The sequence below is a fragment of the Thamnophis sirtalis genome, unplaced genomic scaffold (genome assembly GCF_051295495.1).
Source record: "Thamnophis sirtalis isolate CommonGarterSnake01/CBP01778 unplaced genomic scaffold, rThaSir2_p1.2 scaffold_9, whole genome shotgun sequence".
Classification (NCBI taxonomy): domain Eukaryota; kingdom Metazoa; phylum Chordata; class Lepidosauria; order Squamata; family Natricidae; genus Thamnophis; species Thamnophis sirtalis.
In genome coordinates this window covers 55,610,555-55,630,702 of record NW_028261389.1, presented here as the reverse complement: position 1 = coordinate 55,630,702, position 20,148 = coordinate 55,610,555, and the positions used below count along the sequence as shown (strand labels likewise).

The 20,148-nt window shown below is 39.3% G+C and overlaps 1 pseudogene; it reads right to left on the bottom strand.

Annotated features, from left to right (window-relative positions):
• Positions 1 to 1,838: 1,838 nt before the first annotated feature.
• On the bottom strand, positions 1,839 to 2,773 carry LOC148044151 (uncharacterized; annotated as a pseudogene).
• Between the last annotated feature and the right edge of the window lie 17,375 nt (positions 2,774 to 20,148).

Genomic DNA, 20,148 nt, shown 5'->3' with positions numbered 1-20,148 from the left:
TATACCTATTGCAAATGAATTTAACTAAGTTTAGCTAATTTTAAGTTATACTCTTCCATCTATCAACCTGTGTCTCTCCAATAACAGAACAGTCTTATATTTGCTGCCTTTTGTGGGTCCAGTTTTCCAAACATCTTTATGAGCAAGTTCATATGAACAAATCTTTGCACTTTTTTGTCTGTAATGCTTCTCATATAATGCTGCCGCCCCCTCTTTACTTCCTTTATCAATTTGTCTTTAATTCTCAATGATTGTATCAAATGTTTTGCAGATGGTATTTCATAACTGTAAGTTCTTTGATGCTTCCCAACCCTCTCGCGCCCCGTCTTTTAAAGTAAACTTTCAGTCCGCTTGATACCTCTTCAAACATTTCATTCTTTCCTCCCTCAGAAGTAAACCAATTTTCACGAATATCAGGCTCTTTATCTCCGGAATTTTTATTTTGTATTTGAAAAATATTCTCAGTTTTTTCCTCATACTTTGTTGCCAAAAACACCAAATAATCCAATTTTCTCTGAATTCTATCTTGTGTGGCAGATAATTTCTGTAGTGCTGAAAAAATCATTTGAATAGACGCTTGAATAGACGCCATGTTTGTACGCAGTTAGTATTTTTTCTTGAGAGCTCTGAGGTATTTGCAAATAAAAGCAGGCTGAAAGCTGTGCAATCTTATCAGATCTTAAGCCAATACATCCAAGCAATAAAAGTGTCAAGTTGTAAACAACCAAATTATAGTGAATTGGTTTACAGCCCGCTTGCAGAAGATCAGAGGAGATGTTGGAGTAATCTATCCTTTGTCCGTGTGAATAACATTTAAAACATTTAAAAGGTAGGATAACCACCGTCCCAAAACCAATAAAAGGATCAAAATCGCCGCTAGATTCTTCTGTTCTTTAATTTAAATTATCTTGAATTTTTAGGCGGTCTGTTTTTTTTCTGAGTAATAAAATAATCTTACCAGCTGGAAACACTTTCGACACTTTCTTTAGGGCTGTCTGCAGTTTCAGTTAGCCTTATGGCTAATCCAGAAGTCACTGGCAAAGGAGGTTTTTTCCAGGTCCCCAGAGACTTTGTGAACGTCTCTGGGACCACTGGGTCTCCTCCTACCTTTCACTGTCTCTCCGGGACAGCTTGGGTCCAAAAAGGGACCGTCCAAATGCTTCGGAATAGAGGAGTTTCAGGGGTAGCCTGAAAGTCCGTCTTCTCACTGCTAAGCCCTGCCTTCTTGCTCAAGAGTGTGGGTCCTAAGATGCTGCCTTGGCTGCACTGCTATTAACTGGCGCTGGGTTTGATAGAGCTCTCCCTATTTTGACTATTTGTTGCCTGTTTGATAGGAACTCAGGTGTTCACTTATGTAGGGATCCGTAAATGCCGTAAGATTTTAGTTTTAACAGTAATTTGTCATGTATCATTGAATCAAAGGCTTTGCAGAAGTCTATGTAAATTGCATCTATTGCTTTACCCTGGTCAAGTTGTGTAGTCCATGTGTTTTTGCAGTGTAGGAGCTGTAGATTACAGGACAAGTTTTTTCTGAAACCAAACTGCTTGTTAGAGAATAGGTTGTTTGTCTCTAAGTAGTGGGTAATGAATTGGTTAATGATTGATTCCATGTCTTTGCAGATGACGCAATATAGTGAGATTGGTCTATAATTTTCAACTAGGCTGGGGTCTCCTTTTTTTGAAGATAGGGATGGCCGTGGCTAAAGACCATAGGTGGGGCATGGAGCTGGTTCTGAAAGATATCTCATAGATTATGCTTAGAGGTTCTGCTATGGCAGTGGAAAGCTTTTTTAAGAAGTAGACACATAATCCATCAGGGTCAATAGGTAGAGATGGTTTTAGTTGCATAGTGCCTTTTCAACATTATCTTCTATAAAGTTGATATGTATCACATCATGGCAGTTGGTTGTGGTATAACTAGGAAAAGTGGGGCCATTGTTGCTTACAAAGACTGAACTGAAGAACGTGTTGAAGAGGTTGGCCTTAATGGCTTCACCATTACAGTTTTTCCCATTAAGCCCTTTTAGGGGTGGGATGGATCTTGAATCTTTACATTTGGTGTTTGCAAAATTATAGAAGGCATGGGTGGATTTTGTGCGTAAGAGGTTTTCTTCTTGTTTGTAGTGATAATTGATGCATTCTGCCTTTATTTGGTGGCAGAAGATATTGTAGTGGCTTTTAAAGTTAGCTACGTAGCCAGCTTTGTTTTTTCGCCAGAGATTTTTTTTCATTGAAGTTTCCTTGTTGTTATGGGTAATATTTTTTTTCTGGTTGTGGGGATTAATAATGGTATGTATAGTTTGATGACTCTTTTGACTTCAAGCAAGAAAGTGTTACAATGGTCTTCAATAGTATTACAGGCAGAGAACAGAATTTGCCAATCAAGAGAAGATAGATTGGCACCTATGAGATGTTAGTTGGCTTTTATAAAGTTATATTTTACATTCATTATGCTCCTCTTTGTGGGGAAGTAAATTGAGACCAAGTCTATCATGTGGTGACTGTTGGAAAAGGGTTCTTTTATTTGTAGACAGTAAATTGAGTTTAAACTGTTGCAGAAGATGAGATCAAGGCAGTTGTTGAGTCCAGTGTTGTTTGTTACTAATTGATCCAGTCCCAGAGTAGTAATGGCATTGTACAGGGTTGCATGTATGGGTTCAGATGTACATTCATTCAGGGTCCAATTAATAAGAGGTAAATTGAGGTCACCAAGAAAGATAAGAGGGTGTGGGCAGGAGGCTGCCCATGTTAGTAGTGTAGTTACCTTGTTCATGTGAACAAGGTCATAATCAGGGGCTCTGTAACCTAGTAAGAAGCGAAAGTGTTTAAGGACAGTTTGCAGACAATGGACTCAGGAAGAGGAAGCTCTTGTGTAATTTGAATCTTTTTCAGATTTAGGGACTTTTTATAGAAAATAGCAACACCACCCCCTCTATGGATTTCACGGTTGGACTGGTAAACATGATAGTCACTTACTGTGGTAATGGAGTCAGGGAAGGATGTTTTCAACTAAGTCTCGCAGACAAATATAAGGTCAAATATAGCTGTATTTATTAAGAGTAGGAATTCAGGCATTTTGTTTGTGAGGCTTCTTGTGTTGAGTAGCTTGCATTTCAAGTCTGTAGTGGTGAATCTGGAGGTAGTTAGGGGCGTGCATACCTAGTTTTGGTTTTAGGGGTGTGGTTATTGGGACGTGAGCCATAGATCTTGCGTTTGATACAGTCAGAGTGGTAGTCAATATATAGGTCAGTCTCTCTTAGGTCCTGGCATCTTTTGAGCTCTGAGTGGAGCTCACGAGAGCATGCACGTTGCAGTATGGACTAGGTCAGGCTGTGAACAAAGATTCTTATGGTTGGTGTTGCTTTTGGCAAGTGAGTTTATTGTGTAAATGAATTTTTGTTTCCTGGCCTCATTTTTGCAAACGACTCTGCAAAAGCGTGGCGCCACTGAGCTGTCGCTGTTCTTGAACATAGGGCCATTGCTGTAAATGTCGATGATTTCATCAGGGGAGATGGATGATGCCTGAAAGTCTCTGATAATGTTGCAAACCTTTGTGATGTCATTGTGGTCATTGGTGTCCTCTAGACCAAATAGGATAGCGTTGGGATGCTTCTGTTTGCGTTCGATGGTTCTTTGATTAGGATGGAGATATTATTTTCGGGGTTGGTGGTTATCTATGGTTTGGGTTGTGGTTGTGGTTGTTGGCTTGAGATGGGATTTATAGCTGATGGGTGTTCGCTTTCCTGTGTTGTATTCCGCCCCCCCCCCGCCCCGAGGGATGTTAATCGTGCTTCTATGTGTTAAGGGATGCTAATTGTGCTTCCATGGTGTCGACTCTTTCAAATAGGACAATAAATTTGTCCAGGTTGTGTTTGCACCATGGTCAGAGATGTGGAAACGCAAGTGAGGATGTTTGTAGGAATTGAACCATGTTATTGGTTAGTCCCAAGCAGCTGTGGTGAGCCTAGTTGTCACATAGGGTACATTTCATGGAAATCTCATTCTCTTTGAAAGGTTCTTTACATTTAAAGCATGTGCAGGAGTTGTGTGGATCATTGTTAGAGTTTTCTTTCTTTTTGGATGTTTGTTTGGCATTGGAGCGTTTGCCTGGCATGATATGTTTGTTGTGTTGGTGAGTAGCTGAGTACCTCTTATTTGCTGGTATCCACTGTTATATTAATTAACCTCTTATTTGTGAGTCCATTTAGTCCATCAATTAATTAATCCACCTAGTTTATTAATTAATCTGAAATTAATTAGTTAATGGATTAGTCAATTGATCAATTAATCAATTGCCAATCATCCAAGGAGCTTCTTCAGCTCTGACTGGATGGTAGAAAATGGAAGGATTTATATCCTTGCAGACAGCTGATCATTTGCATTCTTTCAGCAAATTGTTAAGGCCACCTGGAGGTTTATCCTCAGGTCAACTGAGTGGTGGAAATGAGTGTGGAACATTTTTGGAACTGTTGCAAGGACTGTTTTGTAGACTGGAGATAGATGAAGTTGTATCCCTCTACCTCTGTTGAGAGAGGGCTGTTCAGTTTTGACATAATGGCTCTTTGATCCCTCTTTCAAACAGCGTTCCTCTCTGTCCAAAATGTGGATTTTGCTGTCTTCAAAAGAATGGCCTTTGTAACTTTTAAATGCAGACAGACTCTAAAGCTAGTTCTGATGGATTTGTTTTCCTATGTTGCACCATGTGTTTATGAAGTGGTTGTTTTGTTTTTTCAATGTAGATCTGCACACGGTTCACTGCTTTGTACTACATATACCACATTGCTCAGTTAGTGTCTGGGTATTTTATCCTTGGTGTGGACAAGCTTCTGCCTTAGTGTATTCTCGGGTTTGAAGTGTGCATGTTGTTGCATTGGCTGAAGATCCTCCTGAGCTATTCCTATATTCCTGCAACATATGGAATGACAATACTGCTTCACTTATTGTTCTCTTTGTTGTCTGCTATGGAGGAGCTCCTGTAGGATCTTTTTTGAGATTTGATGAAGGTCCACTTGGGATAGCCACACATTCTCTGGGCTTCCTTGCTATGTTTTAGTTCTTTTTCTTTCCCATCTTTACTGGTAGGCAGGCCTTCAGCTCAGTGGTGTAGAGTTCTGATGACTCCATTTTGTGCTCCAGTGAGGTAGCAGGAATCAAAATGTAAATATCGATCTCTGTGTGTGGGTTTTCAGTAAACGTCAGTGTTAAGATTTCTGTCTTCCTTAATGTGTATTGCACAGTCCAGGAAGGATAGACTATTTTCCTTAACATCTTCCCATGTAAATTTGATGTATCTGTCCACAGACTTGATATGTTTGGTGAACGCTTCCAACTCCTGTGTTTTGATCTTGACCCAAGTATTGTCCACATACCACACACCGATAATCCTCCAGGTGGCCTTAATGACTGGCTAAAAGAATGCAAATGACCAGTTGATCTGCAAAGAGTATAAATCCTTTCATTCCCCACCATCCAGTCAGAGTTGAAGAAGCTTCTTGGATGAGAAGTAAAATGTTTTCAAAGAAAAACCAGAACATCCAGTTACCTCTTGAAAAAGTACCTTTGGGACAACTATGACCTGAATGACTGAGAATCTCCATAGACATATTTCAATGAATGCACATGGGTCAGAAGTTCCAAGTTCCCTTCACACAAGGGTTGAGTCATTTGCTCTGAAGCTGAGCAATGCTGCAGATACTGTGCAGTTTTTCAACATTGCCTCTGGAGTTTCCCACTGCTTCCTCCTTCTTCCTTCTGAGATTTTCCCATTCCTTTCAAATAAGGCATCACCCACCCCATTTTTTTTTTAGGAACCAGCTTTGCTGCTTCCCAATTATTATTTTTTTAAGAAAACTGTTTCCTTTTCACTCTGAAGAGAAAACATGGTAAAGAAAAATAAGAATGGGATGGGGAATGGGATGTCTGTTTTATCTTTTCTTCTTTGCATTATTTCATTGCCTAGCCGGATAGAATATTAGCTATTATGGGCAAGCAAAGGGAAGAATTATATGGCTGAAGATGTGGAGTCCTCTGTTCCATTTAGGAACAGGATTTGGTCCCATCATTTTAGTATTATGCCATTTCAGTTTATCACACTATTCCTGTAATAGGATGTCATTGTAATCCTAATTAATTACATCGTTTCAGCCATACTCTGAATCAGTCAGGACCTTAGAAATAAGGCACTTATACTACTGCCAGCTGAGCGGTCTAGAACTATTACATACTCTGGCACAGCACTGTTGTAACCAGCTGTTTAAAAGGCAACAACAGAACACTAACAAATAAATATAAAAACAGGTCTGCATCAGCTGGAAATGGCCAATAGATTCTGCTGTTATCCTGCCAAAGGATGAACCAAGGATTACATGAAAACCACTTCAGGCAGACATGTTGGAAAAATATTTCGACTGAATGGGCATGAGTGATGTGAAGTTGGACATGCCCACTTAGTCACATGACCCCAACCCCCCAACCTTGCCATGCCCACAGAACCGGTAGTAAAAAAAAAATGAATCCCACCACTGTAATATAAGTCTAAGTGTTATTACTATTGCTCTTCTTACAAATATGCTTAAGTAGATCATTACAATCTAGTTTGATGCCATTTCAAAATGAAATGGAAACAAGGAAAGGAATCCCAGTAAGAACAGTTTCATTTGCTTGCAAAAATTAGCCACAGGCAATGATTTTCTTGAAAAGGAAAAAAAAACTTCGCCATAAACCCAAAGGAACCAAACCAGCAAAATCTTTCAAAACAAATGCTGTTGTGACAATTAATACCACCTGGGAATGTGGCTCACTTAATTGTGTCACATTCCACAAATAAAATTTAATTTGGAAAAAATTCAGCCGATACACACCATAATTCAGCATGTATCATTCCTTGGAGAATATAACCTCACTCCAGGGCAAAATATTCTACCATCTGCTTTATTATTTCAAACTGCGATATGGTACCTTGATTTGTTAACTATATATTCTTATTCTATCCTATTGAGAACTAGCTTGTTGCTGCTAAGCAGTTTCAACTTTCCATCAACATTCCATCTTTTTTTCTGCCCATAGTACTAAATTATTCAGATTTGTTCTTCTCTCTTCTGGCTGACAGAGGGGCAAAATGGTACTATTTAAATAGTAATGGCAAACAGAATATTTTCCAGAGATTTTATTTATTTTCTCATTTATGACATTATACAGCCTCTATTAACAATGCACTCTAACCAGTTAGAAAAAATAAAATATCACATTTTCTATATTGAGACACCAAAGTTAAGATCAACATTAACTAACTAAAATCAGCACAAAGCATAATTTTACTAGCTACATTAGTTAGATTTAACTGTGGCAATCAAGCTACAAGTCCTCATTTGGTTATGCAATTCATGAATTACCCTGTTTCCTCAAAAAATTAGACTTCCCTGGATAATAAGCCCAATAGGGCTTTTGAGTGCATGTGCTAAAATAAGCCCTCCCCCCTAAAATAAGCCCTCCCCAAATATATTGTAACACAGCAACAGCCATGAGGTGACCGCTCTCACCGCCTCCTGCATCTCAAAAATAATAAGACCTCCCCGAAAATAAGGCCAAGTGCTTACTTGGGGGGGGGATGGGTCAAAAGAAAATAACCCCCTGTCTTGTTTTTGGGAAAACATGGTAGTTATATACTTTCTTACATCCAACTACCGCACAGGATTTGTGTTATCAATGGATAAAGTGAAGAAAATATCATGTACACAGGAATTTTCACAGAAAAAGGGAAAAACATAGAGATATAAATACATGTATAAATAATAAGCCAACAAGCATATGGGGAACAGATTTGGTCTATAATGAGTCCATATTGAGATCTAGCAATACATATCCTAAAAACTGAAAAATTAAGTGGTGAATGATAGGGTTTTTTTAAGGAGAAAGATTGAGTGGTGGAGAGATCAAAGTTATTGTTGTTCTAACTGTTCAAACTTACAACAGCACTGGAAAAAGTGACTTATGGCTGGTCATGTAATCAAAATTCAGGTGCTAGGCAGCTGGCATGTATTTATGACAGTTGCACTTTCCTGGGATCATGCGATCATCATTTGCAACTGGCTTCTGACAAGCAAAGACAATGGGAGAAGCCAGGTTTACTTAAGAACCACATGATTCACTTAACAACTGCTTACGGCTGTAGGAAAAGAAAGCCATAAAATGGGGCAAAACCAGAGGTGGGTTGTTCCTGGTTCGGCCCAGTTTGGCAGAACCAGTAGTGAAATTCAGGCCTGGGTCGCAGAACCAGCAGTGACCCAGGCATCCCACGCCCCCGAATTGGTTCCTTCGCTGCCGCTGGGCCACCACCATTTTGTTTTTTAGTGACTGCATGTGCTCAGTTCACTGCATGAAGAACAATTTACATTGAATAGTGCATGCCCACGCCAGTGGGTTGCGAACTGGTAGTAAAATCAGCAGCAACCCACCCCTGGGCAAAACTCATTTAACAACTGTCTTGTTTAGCAATGGATATTTTGGGCTCAATTGTAGTTGTAAACCAACCTGTACTGCCAGACTTTTTATTATGTGCATTTTCAAGCTTGTACCAGCATAATTTTTTTTTAGAATGATCTCATCTGAAGTCCACTTACTCTGGCTTCTTTGGCTTTACCAAATGTGTGTTTCCTTTAAACCTACTGTATCTTTATTCATCTACTATACAATATAGACTACTTTATAACATACCCACACTTGACACCAAAGAAGAGGTAATCAGTTGAGATTACAAATATGCTTTTTAGAGCCTGAGTTTGAATGTCTAGTCACATAAACAACTGTCTTGGTAATTATTTATGGCGGAAATGTGAATGTTGTGGAGACCTTTGTATTCAGAGTCTACTATGTGTCAATTATTTTATTCATGGTAAACAGATCATTTAGTTGGAAAAACCCCATCTGCCTAGATATATCTCTTATTATTTATGAGAACCATGTTTAGGAATGCAGGCAGCACATGTGCATAATTAATCCTGAGGAGAATTAGACATTGTTTGATTCACAGCTGAATGCAATTAGCATTAGGAAGTTTACATATGTTGGCAATAACACAGATTAGCAACTAAAGTGCTTGTTAAAAAAATTAACCTGAGGCTGCTAGAGCAGACCTCTCTTAATGATGCTTTAAATGTTGTTGATGAAGTAATAATCAATTTTGTTTTATAAATAGTAAATCAAGAATTTAGATCTAATTAGCAGCACTGCAGATCTATTCACTTACAGATCTAACATACATGTGATGTGCGCTATGAACTTTCTTCACAAACAATTGTTAAGGGAGTGATGCAGTCCATTTGCAGAATCTCTGCGCGCGTGTGTGGCACAGATAGGGAATGAGCTGTTAACGCTAGAAGTCACTGTGGTTGTAGAATTCACTGAAGGATAAGTACTTGTCCTTCTGAAGCTTTTGGACTGCTGGAGAGAAAAAGATCTCTTTATTTTCAGATATACATAAACATATACATGCATACAACTTTACAAAATACATTATTACAGTTCAGAGACTGTGAAATGAACTCTAACAGGGAGGGTGGAGGCAAGGAATGTGATGAACAAGATGAGATAAACTACAATTGAGCTGTAATTATTTTTGCTTCAACTTTAAGAAGTTCAACATTAATTAAAATGTTTCTGCATGACTCACCTCAAAATTGGCAGAAGAGAGGGTGTGATATGTGCTGGGATGCTGGAAAGACTTACGGTATTGCAACAAAGGCTGCTGTTTGACATGCATATTTACAGCTATATGCTCTAAACTCTTTCAATTAGGGCAAGAAAGTCTTTTTCCTCCATTAACAATTTAATTTTTCCATTTAAGTAAAGGAGAGATATTGTATTAAAAATAGATGACAGTGAGAAATAATGCTTGCTATTTGTATAATTCCAACTAGGGTTTTTCCCTCTCCACAATTTTTTTTTAATGTCTTCCTGAAATTTGAGAAATTAAGTTAGAAGTAGACAGGATGAATTGCTTAATCTGCTTTATGTCATGTTTTAGTCAAAAATGAAGCAAAACTACGAATACTGAAGCCATTATTACTAAATAATTTTATGTGTATACTGCCTAAGTACAAATTGTAGTTAAACAATTTGTCTACCTGTATCTGAAAGTTAGTGCATTCCACACAGGGAGAAATGTTGGAAATAAAACCTTACCTTTGCAGAGCTAAGAATTGGAAACCATTATTTAGATACATTTATGTGCATGTTTGTGTATGTCCCTTCTGTCTGAGGGACAGAAAGAGAAAGAGCAAAATCAGGAATGTGCATATACCAATCCATTCTTTGAGCTTCTATCAATTGGCAACAGTAGTTTGATAGAATTAAAACATGTGAATAAAAACATTTACATGCCTAAAGTGAATAAAAAGATGTTCTGTAACCTGGTTTTTGTCTGCTGTCAAAGAGATCTATAATTTCTATTTATCATAATTTGGAGTTCTACATTTTTTTCTCATCTTGTCAAACAGCAACTTTAAACATAGAGAGTGATGTTTTGAATGGACCATATCCAAATAGTGTTAATGGTATATTCCTTTATGGATACATATTGATACAACCTAACACTTTTATAGCAAGTCAAAAAATAAAACAAAATAAAATCATTCTTACATTTCTTCTTTTAGAAATTTGGCTTGTAGAACTATTAGTTTCCACTGCTAGCTTAAACTGGAAACCTCGCCACTTGGCATACTGTTGGGGTTTATCTATTTTTTTAAAAAATCTAAATAATTAAAATACTTTTTTTTTAAAAAATGGGAAAATCAAAATGTAAAGTTTATAATCAATCTATATTGCTGTAATAAGTCCTGTAAATAACTGTACCTACGTTAATGCTAACATTAACATTTTAAATGTTTTTTAAAAGTATTAGAGGACCTTACATTTGTAGAAATTGTCCAATTCTTCAGTTTTTTTAGTAAAAATCTGAACACAGAATAAAAGATGATAATAAAATAGTATTGGGAAAATGTCCTCTAAAAATGAGTGAAGGAACACAATGTGACATCACTATTTATTGTGGAAGAATCTCTTCATGTTTCAAGAGTTGTTTTCTCTGATGGACTTCAGTCTTCCCAATAACTGCTCTTATACTGTGAAATTTCTAGCCAAAAAGGGGGAGAGCTAAATTCAATTCAATTTTATAATTGTCTTGACACTCATTTTAATAATTAATTAATTTTAATTAATTTTATATAAAATAATATATATATATATATATATATATATATATATATATATATATATATATATATATATATATATATATATATATATATATATATATATATATATATATGTTTTTATTTGTGCTGATAAATAAACACAAGTAAATAAACACAAATAAAAACACAAAAAAAACACAAATATAACAAAGGCAACAGTAAAAATATTGGGTTTCTGTCTGGATGGACTCTTGTGACGAGCCTAATGACAGAGAGTGGAAGTGTGACCTTCCTCCCACACTTGGGCATACCAGGGGTTGTGACTTTAAGTATATATATATATATATATATATATATACACACACACATACATACATACATATAGCAATAGCAATAGCAGTAGACTTATATACCGCTTCATAGGCCTTTCAGGCCTCTCTAAGCGGTTTACAGAGAGTCAGCATATTGCCCCCAACAACAATCTGGGTCCTCATTTTACCCACCTCGGAAGGATGGAAGGCTGAGTCAACCCTGAGCCGGTGAGATTTGAACTGCTGACCTGCTGATCTAGCAGTAGCCTGCAGTGCTGCATTTAACCACTGCGCCACCTTGGCTCTATATATGTGTATATATATATACACACATACACATACACACACACATACCTACATACACATATGTGCACACGCGCGCGCACACACACACACACACAATATATATATATATATATATATATATATATATTGGTATTTTCCTTATTTGATTGACATTTGTGCACTTATATATTATATTTCCAGAGTAACTTGTATTGCAAAGAATGATAATTTAGTAAATTAATAACTAATAATAACACAAAAATGCAACTGAAGTACAGAAGTAAAATAATAGTGTGTCAAGCATGGCAACATGTTTTGACTAATCCAATAGGATAAGTTCTTAATGGTTAGCAACAATAGCAAACGGGTTGATCTGCTGTCTTAGCATTAGAAAAAATTAGAAAATTAGAAAAAAAAATAGAAAAAAAGCTTGCTTCCTTAAGAACCCTTTTAGCTCATTTAGTTTGTGAGCTTTATACAAAATGAAATCTCAAAAATGGGCGTTCGTCCTTACCTGATACCCTCATTTTCTGGTAGAGTAGAGACAGCAGCCAGACTGGGTATGCTCCATCCATTAACCAATCAGACTAAGTCTACACTTATGTTGTCATCGGGCTCTTGTGGCTCCTCCCCAGTTTCAGATGAAGGAAAACTGTAGACTCAAATGAGACTTGTGAGCAAAAAATGTGAAAGGCCATAGTCACTGTATCTCTCTCCCCCCCCCCTCTCTCTCTCCTCTCCGCACAAGGAATCCCCTTGCGTGACCCATACCAGGGTGGGTCTGGCTGCTGTGTCTACTGTACCAGAAAATGAGCATATCAGGTAAGGACCAATGCCAATTTTCATGTTATCGTAGAGACAGCAGCCAGACTGGATCAAGCTGCAGATGTCGCAGCGCTGCATGTAGAGTGAGCTGTAATGTTTGCAGGGATCTGTATGGATTGAAGTTCATAAGACAGTTTATCCAGCACCCCAGACTATACGATTAAGCCTTGATACTAAGGAGGCCTGGCAAAAGGAGATGAAGAGAGCTTCCGAGTGATGGAACGAGGTGGTGCAGTCAGTATAGATCTTGAGGGCACGACGTATGTCAAGAGTGTGCCACTTGCGCTCCCTCTCGTGATGGGGAGACGGACAGAAATCAGGTAAGGTCAACTCCTGACTTCGGTGGAAACAGCTATTGACCTTCGGTATGAATGTCAGGTCCAGTCTTAAGACAACTCGGTCTGGATGGAACACATACAAGTCATGCCTGACTGAAAGAGCAGCCAAATCAGAAATATGTCTGGCTGAGGTTACAGCCACCAAAAACAGCATTTTGAAGGACAACAATTTCAAAGAAGTGGATCTCATAGGTTTAAAGGGTGTGGAAGTCAAAGACTCTAGGACATGAGGTAAGTCCCAAGTCGGATATCTAAGTATGGCATGGGGACGAAAGTTGGATGCTCCACAGAGAAATCTCTGGATCAAGGGGTGAGAAGGTAGATGGTCGGATGCCAGGCCGTCCAGAACAGAGGCCAGAGTGGCCACCTGTCAGCGTAGGAATGCTAGGCCTGATCAGTCCCTGATCAAGCCCGCTCTGCAGGAAGTCCAATATCTGTGGAATGGATGCCCTAAGTGGGTCAACAGTCTGGTTGGAACACCACAGAGCAAAAGTATGCCACGTGGCATCATAAATGCGGTTAGTAGAGCTTCTGCGTGATGCCTGATAGTGCCTGGTAGCAATGACATTGAGGGAGATGTTATCAGCTGTTAAGGCTTGTCGCTGAATTGCCATGTGGTTAATTGCAGCTACTGGGGGTCGGGATGACAAACTGGGGTAGAGACAGGAGGGACCATGGGATGTGCCATGAGGTGAAAATTGACAGAGTCACTAGGTCAGCATACCAAGGCCGGTGTGGCCAATTCGGCACTAGCAGCAACAGTTCTGCCTCCTGCTCCAGCATTTTTTGAATTACCCTCTGAATGAGGGGAAGGGGAGGAAATGCGTACAGGAGACCCCTGGGCCACTGGCATCTGAGAGCGTCTACTCCTTCTGCCATGGGGTCCATGAACCTTGAGTAATACCTGGGTACCTGGTTGTTGTCTGCCGTCGCGAACAAGTCTAGGACTGGGATGCCGAACCGTAGTGTCAATTGATGGATGAGGTTCGGATGGATGCTCCACTCCACCTGATCTATTGTTGTCCGGCTCAGCCAGTCTGCTTAGACATTGGAGACCCCTGAGATGTATTCTGCCCTGAGAGATGACCAGTGAGATTCTGCCCACTGGCACAACAGGTTGGACTCCTGCATCAGGGACCAAGAACGAGTTCCCCCCTGACTGTTTATGTGTGCCTTGGTCGTGGTATTGTCTGTGAGGACTAATATGTGTCGGGCCTGAACTCTGTGATGGAAATATCTGAGGGCGAGGCGAACCGCCTGCAATTCTAGCCAATTTATGCTGTTTGGGCTCTCTTCAAGGGACCACTGACCCTGAGCCACTAGGTCCTGCATATGTGCCCCCCATCCTGTCAGACTTGAGTCCATTGTAAGTGTGAGACGGTACACCTCCCTGAACAAGGTCCCTTGCAAAATCGCTGGGGACTGCCACCATTTGAGAGAGTGTAATACCTGTCTGGAAAGGGGGACCCTGAGAGGAGAGCTGCCCCTGTCGGCCTTTTGATGTGGAAGCATGAACCATTGAAGGCTCCTGCTGTGAAACCTGGCCCACGGGACAATCCTGAAGCAGGATACCATCTTGCCCAAGACTTGGGAGAGAAGAAGACTCGCCTGGAACCACTGCACGTGAAATGGCCGGTCACGTGCCCCTCCGAGTGCCCAGAATCAAGGAGCACCATAGAGAAACAGCCGTGGAGCCGTAGCTCATGAGCTGGCCAATCTGATTGCAAGGCAGGCTTCCTGAGTGAACTCGTGGCCGCAGGCAATCAGATGCCTGAGGAGAGGCAGCCAGAGATCAGTTTCAAATTTCCCTCCAATTTGTAGAATAAAGGATTAGTTAAGGAACCAATTTAAAGGAACAACAATTTTTTTTGGAAAATTCACCAATTAAAGATATAATTAAATAATTTGGAGAGATCAATTCTCACAGCCAGTCCAGGTTACACTGAGTCTGAAAACTGGGGAGGAGCCACAAGGACCCAATGACATCATAGGTATAGACTCAGTCCGATTGGTTAATGGACGGAGCATACCCAGTCTGGCTGCTGTCTCTATGATAACAGGAAAATATTGCCTTTAACCTTATAGCCATATACTTTCAAGAAATCTCAATCAATATGGTTTAAAATAAATAAATATTTGTAGTATGGATTCCAAACCACCATCTGAAAATCCCAAGAGGAAAACAGGAAGTAGGAAGAAACCATGATAGACTAATTTGAATATTTTAAAACATATTTAGAGAGATGATCTTCTAGATTTTAGTATGTTGAATTTAGTAGGACAAACATTGATTGTTGACAGTCATTTGATCTGGCTCATCAGTTTGTCAAGGCAATCAATTCAAATCTGTTATCTTTTATTCACTACTTTTGTGCCTGATCTTTCATCTAGATAAGAGCCTATCCCCAATATCTGTCAAATTGCCTCTCAGCAACCCAACCTCCTTACATCCGTGGCAAACGTTAAAACAGGAATGTGAAAGGAAGATGAAAAAGGAACATTGTTTAAATTGAAGGGCTGTAGTTTCAATTTTCAATTCTTTACCAAAACATCTTCATCTTACCACTTTTCCCCCTATCATTTGAAATGTGTACAAAGCTTTAAATAAACATCAGTACAATGTTTGGTATATAAAGCTATTTAAAAATTAGATACAAAATTATATTGGATATATTAAAAACTATCCTCCAGATTTTGCTTGTTTCAGGCACATGGTTTTTTAAAAATATTAATTTGACACTTAAAAAGATCTGTATGAGTGTCAGTTAATGGAAATACTGTTTTGATCTTTTGGAAGAAATACTATGTTTTTCTGGAAAACAGATTCTGTCACAGACTGCTGACTTTCAAGTGACCATTTCTTGAAAATTACACAAGTAAATATTGTATGCATGCAGAATAGTTACAATGAGATACATTGTATTCTGACATTAATTCTTTATATCTTAAAAAAAAGTCTAATCCTTGGGGCAGCCCAAATAGAATTAGCCACAGATTCACAGAGATTCATTCTATATGTTAACCTTCTCCATGATACTATCATGAAAATGGTAATACAACTGCATACTACTATACAGTCCTTTTCTTCATTTCTTTTCCTTTTTTGTAGGAGATTAAACTTTTATTATTTCCTTTCTTGCAGTTTTAATATGTTGCAAGGAAAATGTCAAATTTGGAGCAAACATTTTACTTGAAACCAATTTGGTTTTGATTTTAATGTCTTATATCCAATATTTCGATCCTATACACAATTTCATATTTTGGATTTTGTCTGCTAATTACCAAGAATTTTGTATACCCTTGTTGAGAATGAACATTTCTTTCATTAAATATTTGGTAAGTTTGGTGAAGATTTGAAGAGATAAGTAAATTATCAAAATGTATTTCTAGAACAACTTCTGATGATGAGCTGCAACTGTGTTATGACAATGATTGCAAGAAATTTCGAAGGCACAGCATCTCATCTCATTCGTGTTTTTTTAGATCACAATACATAATTGCACGAAGAAGATGATATCTGAGACCTGGTAGTATGGATAAAGATAAAGGCTTTCAAATTGCATAATGTTACATTTCCAAAATGATAAATGAATTTGCATAACCCTCCTCATGAATGAAACCAATTTACTAATTAGGATAGAATGGGCAAAAAATAAACATACATTCGCTAAAAATATGTATCTTGCATCAGACTTCCTGGACTTGATTTCACAAACAGATGCTCCAAACATTGCAGAATGGCCATTCTGGAAGAAGAATTGAGTCAGCCCCATTCTTCAGAGGCTTTGAGCTTTTGAGCACCAAGAAATTAAGCAAACTCTAGCTAGGTAGAGCCACTCATAAATATGCAATCATCTTCAAGGTGAATAAGCAAACCATCCAAATAATAATAAAATATTTGTCCTTAAATCATGAAATTGTGATTAATTGCATTAGGATTATATTAAGGTGACCAGACATCCCGCTTTTGGCGGGACAGTCACGATTTTTAATAATTTGTCCCGTGTCTCGCAGTGTGTTCAAAAAGTCCCGATTTTCCAAAAGAAAGAAAATCAATTTTAAAAAGGACGCCGTTAAAAAAAAGTTTTTATTTCTCTGAAGTGTCATTCCCAATGTGGTCTTTAGAGGGCAGTGGTTTCCCTCTCTCCGCTCAGCTCGCTCACAGCGCCTGACGAGGGGCGAGGCTCCCTCCCATCCTGTCCGTGTGCACGCCAACACGCACCGTTTCTCTTCAGGGAGAGTGACGGATTTCTGGTGGCGGCAGCGCGGCGAGGAGGAGGCTCGATCCCGGGCCAAGTGGCTCAGCCGTTGGAAGGTTGTTGGGGTTTTTTTGCCCGCTTCTCTCGGGTGCCTCTCTCCCTGCAGCCATTTCTCCCTCTTTCTCCTTTTTGTCCTTTCTCCTCCTTCCCCCCAAAAGGAGAACAAGAGGTGTGGGGGAGAGTGGGATCCTTGCTGCTTTCTGAGCTTGGTGCAGCAAGGATCCCACTATCCTACTATTTTATTGTTCTTTAGGTACACTGAGAACATATTCACCAAAGACAAATTCCTTGTGTGTCCAATCACACTTGGCTAATAAACTATTTTATTCTACTCTACTCTACTCTACTCTACTCTACTCTACTCTACTCTACTCTACTCTACTCTACTCTACTCATTTCTATTTCAATTCTAACAAGGAGTTTAGCTTTTCTCTCTTGAAAATATAAGCTAGCATAAGGTATTATAATGCAAGCTAGCCTTAGCTTTCAAACAGTTCATTTAGTGACCAAAGTTACAATGGCATTGAAAAAAGTGACTGATGACCATTTTTCACACTTAGTGACCATTGCAGCATCCTCATGGTCACATTATCAAAATTTTGATGTTTGGCAACAGATTTGTATTTATGATGGTTTCAATGTCCTGGGGTCATGTAAATCACCTTTTGTGACCTTTTGACAAAATATAACATTTTTAATCAAGCCCCCCCCCCCCCCCGATCAATGGTGTCCCTCTTTACCAATCTGAAAATCTGGTCACCTAAGATTATATCCAACCTGAAGGTCCATCATCTGGCACTATATCATTAATCATTTTTTATTTTTCATCCATATACTTTCTTTGGTAAAAAATGCAGCAGTGGTTTATCATTGTCTTCTCCTTCATCGCACAGTATGAACTGATTTTTTTGCAACTGTCTGAATTGCTGATGCCCAATATAAGGTACCTGCTTGCATTAGCTGGACAGCTAATGATGACCTTCGCACCTTGGATGACTCTACCAGGAATATATAGTCTTGGCAAATATTTTTAAAATGATATATGAACTATAAGAATAATGTTTTATCATCACATCTTAACAATGATCTCTGTTCTTTAAAATATTTTTCTTTATATAAATCTACATTGATGATCTCTTTATCACCTGCATTTATGGACAGGAGGCCTATCAAAACTGTATCTTAGTTTCAATAATTTTCACTCTTTCAGTATCAGTTTATTCAGAATAGTATACTAGAATAGTATACTAAATTCAGAGGTGAAAGCAACAAGTCATCACTTGTAACTTACACCAGCCAGTTAAACCTACAATGCAAAACCAACTTTCTCTAGAAACTGATAGCATCTATTACAAATAAACAAATGGTCACACATTTGAAAGCAGGAATAGGGATGGTACAAAATTGGAGGAAAATATTTGCTTATTTTATTACAGTGCTTAATTTTTTTAAAAAGGGAGTACAACTGACCAGGTCACTCACAAAACTGTTAAATTGACCCTAACCATAAGACGGTCATTTATACTCTAATCACCTTGCAACTGAACTACTACAATGCTCTGTAGATTGGGCTGTACCTATAGATCAGTGGTGTCAAACTCACATAATCACAGATGCATCACGTGACATATTGGGACTTTTCCCCCCTTTGCTAAACCAGGCGTCGGCATGGCCAGCCCATGGGCCAGGAGTTTGATAGTCCTGCTATAGACAATTCTGTGGCCGAGGGAAAAAATTTGCGAGGAGAAGAAGAATTTTTTTAAAAATCCTTCTTCTTGCAGCTCTTCTAGACAAAGACCTTCAGTATCCCACCTTCATCACCAGTGTTGAATACATAACATAAATTGACATTGAATACTTACTTACTTTACAAGTAAATAATTATTCAGCCTCTGGCCCTCACTTCATATATACTTTCCCAATCTGCTTTCTTCCCTTTAACATTAGTTAAACTATTCCTTAATTAAGTAGAGTATTTGAAAAGATGGAAAGGATGCAGTTTAAATGGCAAATAGATTAGTCACATACAGTTCCTCAAATGAATACCAACTTGAACACTCTTCAGGTTAACAGATTAACAGAGTTGGAAGGGATAGGTCAGGGGTATCAAACTTAAGGCCCTCAGGCTGAATCCAGACTGCAAGATGGTTAGATCCGGGCCACGGGGCCACCCTGGAAACAGTGAAGGACCAGATCTCGATGCCTTGGCCTGACCCAGGCCTACCGGGAGCTGATCTGCAACCTGATGGTGTCCATCTGGACCAGACTGCAGCCATCCTTAGATCTGTGGCACCACCTTAGCACCGCCCCCTGGTCGTGCACAGAGGAGGCATCAAACACTCATGGAGTCTGGTATCCAGGGGATTACATTCTGAGAACTTTCCTTTCACCCAGGATGCCAGCCCTTGTGTGCTTTAGACCTTCCCCCATCATTCCCTCTGCACCTGACAGACCTCTGCCTCATTTCTCCCAGTCCCATGCACATGTTTGTGTGTGTGTGCGCATGCATGCACATGCACACGTGTGCAAAGGATATCTCCCCCCCTTGCAGTCCCGCATCTTTTGCGATGGCATGCTGCAAACTAATAAAAGCTGGTTTTGGGGAGTGCTTGTTTCTTTTTCTCACTATTACCACTTCAATGGTGTGTGCTCAAGGTACTGTGGAACTGCACATTCACTCCCCTAACTTGCTGACGATCGCATTGCATCCTCCCCCACTACAAGCTCCCTCTCCCAGCCCCGGAGAAGGCTGCAACAAGCTCCCATTCCAGCTTCTCTTCTCCCATTCTTTTCCTCACAGTGTTGGGGCTGCAAGGGGGGAGACCCCCGTGCGTGCCCACAAACACAAACACATGCATGGGGGATCTGGGAGAGCTGAACTGAGAGCCACATAGAGGCCCATCAGGCACAGAGACAATGACAGGGAGGGGAGGTCAAAATG